Below are 8,808 nucleotides of genomic sequence, written 5' to 3'. Positions count from 1 at the left end.
CAGTCAGAATGGCTAAAATTAACAAGTCAAGAAATGACAGATGCTGGCGAGGATGTGGAGAGAGGGGAACCCTCCTACACTGCTGGTGGGAATGCAAGCTGGTGCAACCACTCTGGAAAACAGTGTGGAGGTTCCTCAAAAAACTGAAAATAGAGCTACCCTACGACCCAGCAATTGCACTCCTGGGTATGATATCCTAAAGATACAAACGTGGTGCTCCGAAGGGGCACGTGCACCCGAATGTTTATAGCAGCAATGTCCACAATAGCCAAACTGTGGAAAGAACCTAGATGTCCATCAACAGATGAATGGAGAAAGAAGAAGTGGTATATATATACAATGGAATACTATGCAGCCATCAAAAGAAATGAAATCTTTCCATTTGCAACGACGTGGATGGAACTAGAGGGTATTATGCTTAGCGAAATAAGTCAATCGGAGAAAGACAACTATCATATGATCTCTTTGATATGAGGAAGTGGAGATGCAATGTGGGGGGATTGGGAGGAGGTAGGAAAAGAAAAAATGAAAAGATGGGATTGGGAGGGAGACAAACCATAAAAGACTCAATCTCAAAAAACAGACTGAGGGTTGCTGGGGGGTGGGGGTACGTGAGAGGGTGGTTGGGATATGGACATTGAGGAGGGTATGTGCTATGATGAGTGCTGTGAAATGTGTAAACCTGGCGATTCACAGACCTGTACCCCTGGGATAAAAATACATTATATGTTTATTAAAATTAAAAAAAAAACAAATATAGAATAGAATTTAGTGATTCAACACTTACATACAATAACCAGAACTCATCATAAGTGCCCCCCTTAATACCCATGACCTATTTCAACCACCCCTCCACGCACCTCCCCTCTGGTAACCATTAGTTTGTTCTCTATAGTTAAGAGTCTATTTCTTGGCTTGCCTCTCTTTCCCCCTATTTCACACCTGGTTCATTCGTTTTGTTTCTTAAATTCCACATATGAGTGAAATCATATGGTATTTGTCTTTTTCTGACTGACTTATTTCACTTAGCCTAATAATCTCTAGCTCTATCCATATCATTGCAAATGGCAAGATTTCACTTTTTTAAACTGTGAGTAATATTCCATTGTAGAGACGTCTTTTAAATTGATTTTATAAAACTACATTTTTTTGAAATTTTAAACTGATATAAAATTTTAAAAATTTCTTATAACTTGATCAATAATTTTCTTTTATCTTTTTAATAACTAGGCAAATGTAGTATCTTCTATTTCTCATTCCTATCAGTTATGTGTGGTTTACCTCTTTTTATCTTAATATCTGCAGAGGTTTGTCTTTTTTTTTAAGATTTTTTTTTTAATCTTTTTTTTTAAATCTTTTTTTTTAAAGATTTTATTTATCCATTTGACAGACAGAGATCACAAGTAGGCAGAGAGGCAGGCAGAGAGTGAGGAGGAAGCAGGCTCCCCGAGGAGCAAAGAGCCCGATGTGCAGTTTGATCCCAGGACCCTGGGATCATGACCGGAGCTGAAGGCAGAGGCTTTAACCCACTGAGCCACCCAGGCACCCCTAGCCTTTATAAAGAACCAAGTTACTTTCTGCTCTTTTTTTGTTATGTCTTTCCTTGTACCATCTTTGTTATTATTTTGATTGTTCTTTTATAGCTTCTTGGGAAGAATGCTTACCTTATTAACTTATTAATTTTCTTGTTTTTCTCTTTTCAGTGCTTTTTAAGCTCTAAATTTCTCTAAACATCATAATAGCTAAATTCACAAATTTTGGCATGTGTTACTTGGGGTATAATTTGTAACATATATATCCATTTAACTTTTTTTTCCATAAGTTATTTAAGATTATGTTTTTTAAAAAAAATTGGATATATGAGAATTTTCTAGTTATTTTGTTATTAGTTTCTAGGTTAATTACATTGTCATTATAGTAGAACTCTACATGATTTTCAATTTTTTGAAATTTGTTGAGACTTGCTTTGGAGCTCCATATGACTAATTTTTATAAATATTTCCAAGTTCAGTATGTATTCTATAGCTATTAAGTATCATACTTTAAATATGTCTTTTGTTTGGGCCTCTTTATCCTCACTAATCATCTCTCCAGCTTTTTAATCAATTCTTAAGAAATCTTTACACATTTTCCACTATGATTGGAAATTTGTAAATATCACCTTATAGCCCTGCCTATGTCTGCTTTATACATATAAGACTATATTAGATGCATGCAAATTTACATTTTAATGATTTCTTAGCAAATTGAAACTTTTATCAATATCAAGTGATTTCTGTATCTCTAGTAATTCTTTTTGCCTTAAATTTAATTTCCTGATACTTACATACTTTTATCAGTTTCTCTTAATGAAAATATATCTGATACATTTTTCCAGATGTTTGTTTTCACACATCCTTTTATATGTCACTTGCAAACAGCATATACTTGTGTTTATATTTTTTTCTTTCTATTTGCTAAACTAAAAGGTAATTTAGTTTATTTATATTTATTGTAATTATTAAAATGAAAATACCTATTTATTTTGTGTTTTCTGTTAGTCCTGCTTACTCTAGGCTCTCTTTTCTCTCCTTTATTCTTTTTTTTTTAATTGAGTATTTTTCATTCTTTTCCATTTTTCTGCTCTACTAGCTCTGAAGACATATATTTTTTATTGGTTGCACTAGAAATCAGAATATGTATGTTAACTTACTAATGGCTAAGTTGGTTAATATCATGACCTTAATACAACGTTTTTAGAACATTTTTATTCTATTTACTACTTTCTCACTTTTTGCTATCAGTCTGATTTATTTTAACTAGTCTTTGATTTTATTTTTAGTTCTAGAATGCTTTACTATTGCTAATTTATATTCTTAAGCTCATTTAGATTAATTCACATTTTTATAAATTCTTCTATCTTCACTCTGTTAGGCAGTTTGAACACTGTGCTTGAGAAATTCATGACCTTATGAATTTCTACCATTTTACATTACATAACAGCTAATTATTTTCCTGCCTCTTTGAGAGCCAACCAATGGACATATCCTAGCAGACTCTGAATCAGAAGCCAGTGCGTGAAGGTGCAGATCCAGAGATGATTCCCCTTAGGTTAGGCTGTTTTCATCCACAGCCATGTTCCAGAGGCATCAGTAGCAGTGTCTGCCCACATCTCAATACTGGCAATGAAGATTGTGCAATATTTGGTTATAGCCACTTTTTTGAAAAGGACCATAAGGATGATGATGATGATGATGATGATGATGATGTGTGTGTGTGCGTGTGGCCTTAATTACAACATAAGTACAACAATGTGACTAAATCTAATTAAGAACTATTTTTTGGAGTACATTTTCAATCACCTTGATGTTTCTATTCCAGTTACAGTCTGTAACATATTACCATCTTATTCAGTACCCATCTATGATATACTCTGTGATACTGAACATGATTTTTTAGTTCCTAAAAGTGCTTTTCTTCAAGAAAATTTTAATGACTAATTTAGGGAAATCAGCTTTGGAAAAAAACCTCAAAACATGTGTAGAAGTAAATTTTATTATACATTTGTAAATAGTATTAAGGATGATTAAGTTGATATTTCAGTGCATGTCCAACTTCCTAATGATCCATTATCTTTTAAATCATCTGCAAAGCAGCTACATATAGGAAGGTATTTTTACATGTTCTCAGGTAAACAATAAATCATAATGGAAGCACATAATGTTACAATTCTAAGATGTAACTGTGAGCAGTAGAAGTTAGTGTCTAGAAATATTTGCTATTATGTCATAATTCCATTCTAAACAGAAATTATAAACACAATTTTAAGTTATTTGATTGTAGCTCTTATTTTTTACATTTCCACATCAGAACTGAGAACTTAGAGTAAACTGGGAGACAACCTAAATCATTGTGTACACTTTTCTCTTTTGTATATAAGTTTGTTTATTATTCATTTTAGGTTATTTCTTTGCTCTTAAGATATGAAAAAGAACCAATCATTTAAGAAGATTCAAATTTTTAGAACTCATGTGTTTTGGGGGCAAATAAAATTAATGTGCAAATGTGTTTAGATAATAGAGAAATGTGAAACTCTATTTCAACCTTCCTTTAAAAAATTTTTATTAAGAAATAAAATACATTATAGAGAAAATAATTTGGAAACAATATATGGCAAAGCTGGTTTTATACAGCTTTGAATTACAGATATTATTCTTCTATTTCCTTAAAAAAAGATTTAGATCTTAAAAGTTCACCAGATCTAGCAAGATATTAAGCAGAAGTGATAATTCATTTATTCCTTTCTTGGGTTCTTGGGTACAGCAGAAAAAAGAAACAGAAGACGAAGAAGTAATGATGATGATGATAATGATTTCAATAAAAAAATTAGAATTTAGAAACAGGCTCTTACAAGCAATATAATATCAGTTGTTTATTACAATCTAAAGAAGAGAATTGACTAAATGTACTTGATGTAAAATTGTGACATAATTGATGTTTTAATATTAGGAATAACTGATATTTCTCTGATGTCAACAGTAGGGTGTTTGTCCTGAGAGCAAAGCTGCCTATGAGCTCCATATTAATCTAGTTATCATTTTCTATTTTTTTTGATAAAATGTCAAGGGAGAGCTGATGCAGTCTAGTTTTGTAATAAAAGCAAGAGCATATCGCCCTCTGGTGTTGAAAAAGCTAGAAGAGCCAGATTGTTTAGAAATACAGAAATAATGCATTTAAAAAACAAACATCTTATTTCTTCTTTTCAAATAAATGATATATAGCAATATATAGGTTAAAATTTTGAATCCTAGAAAGCAAATGTCAAGTATGATTTATTAATCCATTTTTGTGGGCTGTATTATTAAAAAATGTTGACTGGATTGAGAATAAATCATTTCTTTTTAATATATTACTTTTTTGGTAATTTTAATCATATTTTTATTACAGTTTTGGGTGTGCATTTTAAAACTTTAGGAAAGATGTTAGTTATAGTACTCTATCTCTTAACATTTTTTATTACTTTGGCTTATTTTATAAAAATTAGCTATAAATATTCTTTTAATTGTTAAAAAAAAGTAAAGAATACAGCTCTGTAGCCTGAATCACTCATTTGGCAGAGGTGACATTATGGGTTCTTTGTAGCCAGATTCTGTACCTAGTGAAAAAAATTTTTTTTTCCATTCTCTGAAATGCAAGATCAAGGATTGAGTGTAAAGTTCATGAGGAAAAATCTTCTAGAAAATAACGTTAATACAAATTTAATGATTGAAGTTTAAAAAGCAGCATATTTATCATTGTATTAACAAAATGATAGACTGAGATAAAGTAAATTCTGGGGGACAACATGCAAATATTAATATAATCCAAATATCTCCAGACCACCACTGTGTGGGGGTACAAATGGGCGCAATGGTAACAATAGCCCACATATTATTGGCTCTTCTGTCTTGTCACAAAGTCATTTCAGTGCCCTTCAAGGTCTCATCTGTGATTGCCAAATGGTAGGTTCATCTTGGCTTTGTGGCCTGTCATCAGTCTCCCCATCCAGAAATCAGTGGATGTGTCTTAGCAAGGCCACTGCTATAGGCACCCACCATGGAAACATTATTGTACACGCAGAGCTGCAGCTTCCAATACACCAGTGCTCTGTGTGCACTAGGGTCTTGAACACATTCTGTAAATCAACTGAGGCAAATGTTTGGAAGTATGCTTGCTACTCCCTGAAGATTCAAGTTGATCAGAGATGCCAGGACCTATCTCAGGGGTAGATGAAACTTTGACTTTTGAGGATCTACCACTCTTTTTACTCTGAGTATTTTATTTTCCTTTTAGTAACAGAAAAATATGAATTTTGTATTTTTAAAGAAATATTCAGATTTGGGCTTATCAGAAATAATTGATGCATCATTTGAAGATGATTTGGTTGTAAGTTATTTTCCATTTTTTAAAACTTTAGATTTGAATTCTGAGCTAATTGCTCCAAAGAACTATTACAAATATGAAATATCAATTTAAGTTATGATTGATTATGACTATTGATTGAGTTATGATTATTGAAATTCTACTATGTATCTAATTTAGTATGTTATGTTTGAGGGTAGGGGGAGGAGCCTAGTGTGAAAAGAAACTTAATATACAGACTAAACTACTGAAAATTTACCCACAATCATTTTGGAAAGAAACATGAATCAGTTAAATAAAAATGTAAATTTATGATAAAAAAGATATGGAGAACATGCCCTTCTGATATTTAGAAGAAAAATATTACCAGGGACCAGCATAAACAGGGAAGGCTTATTATTCTCCAAATTAATGAATTTTAGAGTTTAAAGCAAACTTAATGTTTGCACACTCACCCCCTTTTTAAATTTTCTACTTAGATTTTTTGTAAATATTTTTATAAAGATAGTACATTTTTTTTAACAAAGATAGTACCCTGTTCTTATAAAAAAAATTCAAATGATACAGAAAAGCATAAGAAAGACAGAGATGATCAATCCTTCGATGAGCATCCTTTTACATCTCCCTTGATGAATGGGTAATGAAAAGAGAAATGGTAATGGAATGGGTAATGAAAATAGAAAAATATAGAAAGGTAAGCATTTCTAAATTAGGTTTCTTTGATTAGGTTTCTTTAATTTTGTAATGAAGAAGCTGAGGCGGAGATTTGTTCTTCTACCTTACAATTTCATGAGAAAATTGCATTGAGCTGTATCTTGGGGGTATAGAATGAAGGTGAATATATGTCAGATGTGGATAAATTTATTTGGCTTGATTATTTTTTGCATGTGACAAATATTCCTTGCTTGACCAACTTTAGTCAGTCTCCTGCACCTTTTTCTTGGGCGAACTATGCACTTCCTTATAAAATCTAGTTTTACAAGAAGTCAATTCAATTTCACCATCAATTTCTCCCATCTTCGATATCTGATCACCTTTGGTATTTGATCAGATACCTTTGGTATTTGATCAGACGACTCATCCTCCGTCATGCACTAAATGATATCTGAACACCCTAGCCTATCTTAAGCAAGAATCCTTTTAGGTGGGTTTAGCCAGAACAACCCCCAAACCCTGATGTTTTCTCTTAATTTTCTATCCACTGACCTCTACCTTGTTCCTTGACTATAAATCCCCTCTTATCCATGCTGTATGAGTTGAGCCCAATCACTTTACCCCACTGTGAAACTCCATGGCAGTCATCCCTATTACCTATCACAATAGTCCTGAATAAAATTGGCCTCCCCTCTTAACAAGTGTCATTGACTATTTTTGCCTTTAGTATAAGGCATACAGAGTGATCTACAAAGTGGTATAGATTCCTGTGACTGAATAAATCAGTCCCTGACCTTATGGAATATCACTGATAATTAAAATACCCTGTGATAGAGGCTGTACGAGGGGAGCACAATGGAGATATACCCATCTAAACTAGCTTTTGCAAGGTCAGGAGTGATTTTTCTTGAAATTATTTTCTCTAACTTAAATTTCTCAAGATGAATAAGAGCTGATTGGACTTAGCGATAGCAGAGACAACTTTGGTCAATCCAGAACTGCAAATTATTCAACATGTAAAGTGTGGGTTTGACAAGATAAAAAAAATTTTTGCAAGAGAAACTCTTTCAAAAAACTTGACTCTAAAAGTAAAGAAAAATATTAAGGCAGTTGTTTGGGTTGGGGTGACTGTTGCTGTGATAAGAAATTTTATGAAGATGGATGTGAGTTAAACCTGGGGAAAAAAAAAAGAAAATTATACCTGGAGTCTCAAACTAAAATAAATACAGGGCCAAGTAGATAGACTAAGAGTAGCAAGCAAATGTTGGAGACTAAAGCCTTTCAAATATCAAAATATTTTAAGTATCTAACAAAGCGTATGTAGATGTTGTTTATGGTCATTACTAACAAATGATTATCCCCAGATTTTAACTGAGTCTTTAGTAAAGAGAGTTTGAAGTTCTGGAAAAGAGGGGGGAAAAGTTGTCTTTATAAGAAATACACATTTTCCATGCAGCAGGAGGCAAATAAGTAAGGTGAGAATTCCTAGGTTTGGGAAACATTGATGGAAGTTAGCTTGACTCCCAGGGTGATGTTCGGCTAGTTCAACCATCACTTTCTATTTTCTCTGTAAAATAGAAAGTTGGGAAATTAGGAGCACCTGGTGGCTCAGTCGATTAAGTGTCTGCCTTTGGCTCAGGTCATGATCTCATGGTCCTGGGATTGAGCCCTGCATCAGGGGCTCCCTGCTCAGCGGGAAGCCTGCTTCTCCCTCTCTCACCTCCCCCCAGCTTGTGCTCTCTTTCTCTCTCTCAAAATAAATAAAATGTTAAAAAAAAAAAAAAAAAGAAAGTTGGGAAATTAGGTAGTGGGGCTTTCAGGCTTAGAAGTTACTGAAATCCTCAAGATATGATTAGGAATAGAAATGAAAAAGCAATGAGGGATATAAGGAGGGTTTTATCATTTTCACTTTTATAATAACTAGTTATGTTTTTTAATCATATAGAACAAATTTATTTTTGCATAATTGCAACCACATAAAAATATACAAAAGTAAACATACACAACTACATAAAAACTACATAAAACAAATTACATATAGAGAAAGAAATAGAAAGAAATACATGAGAGGTTTTTGTTAAAAAATATTTATTTTTATTTGTACTTTTCCAGGATTTCAAATTTTTCATGCTTATGCCATACAAATATACATAAATTTCATAAAGAAAAAAACTTAGCAGTGTCAATTTTAAAAACATTTTTAACATTACCTTTATATATGAGACAATTTATAGAAAAAGTTTCCTTTTGAGACAAAATTGTTAATAAAACTAT

This window comes from Martes martes, assembly GCF_963455335.1.
Source record: "Martes martes genome assembly, chromosome: 2".
NCBI classification, from domain to species: domain Eukaryota; kingdom Metazoa; phylum Chordata; class Mammalia; order Carnivora; family Mustelidae; genus Martes; species Martes martes.
Note: the sequence above shows the minus strand (reverse complement) of the source record.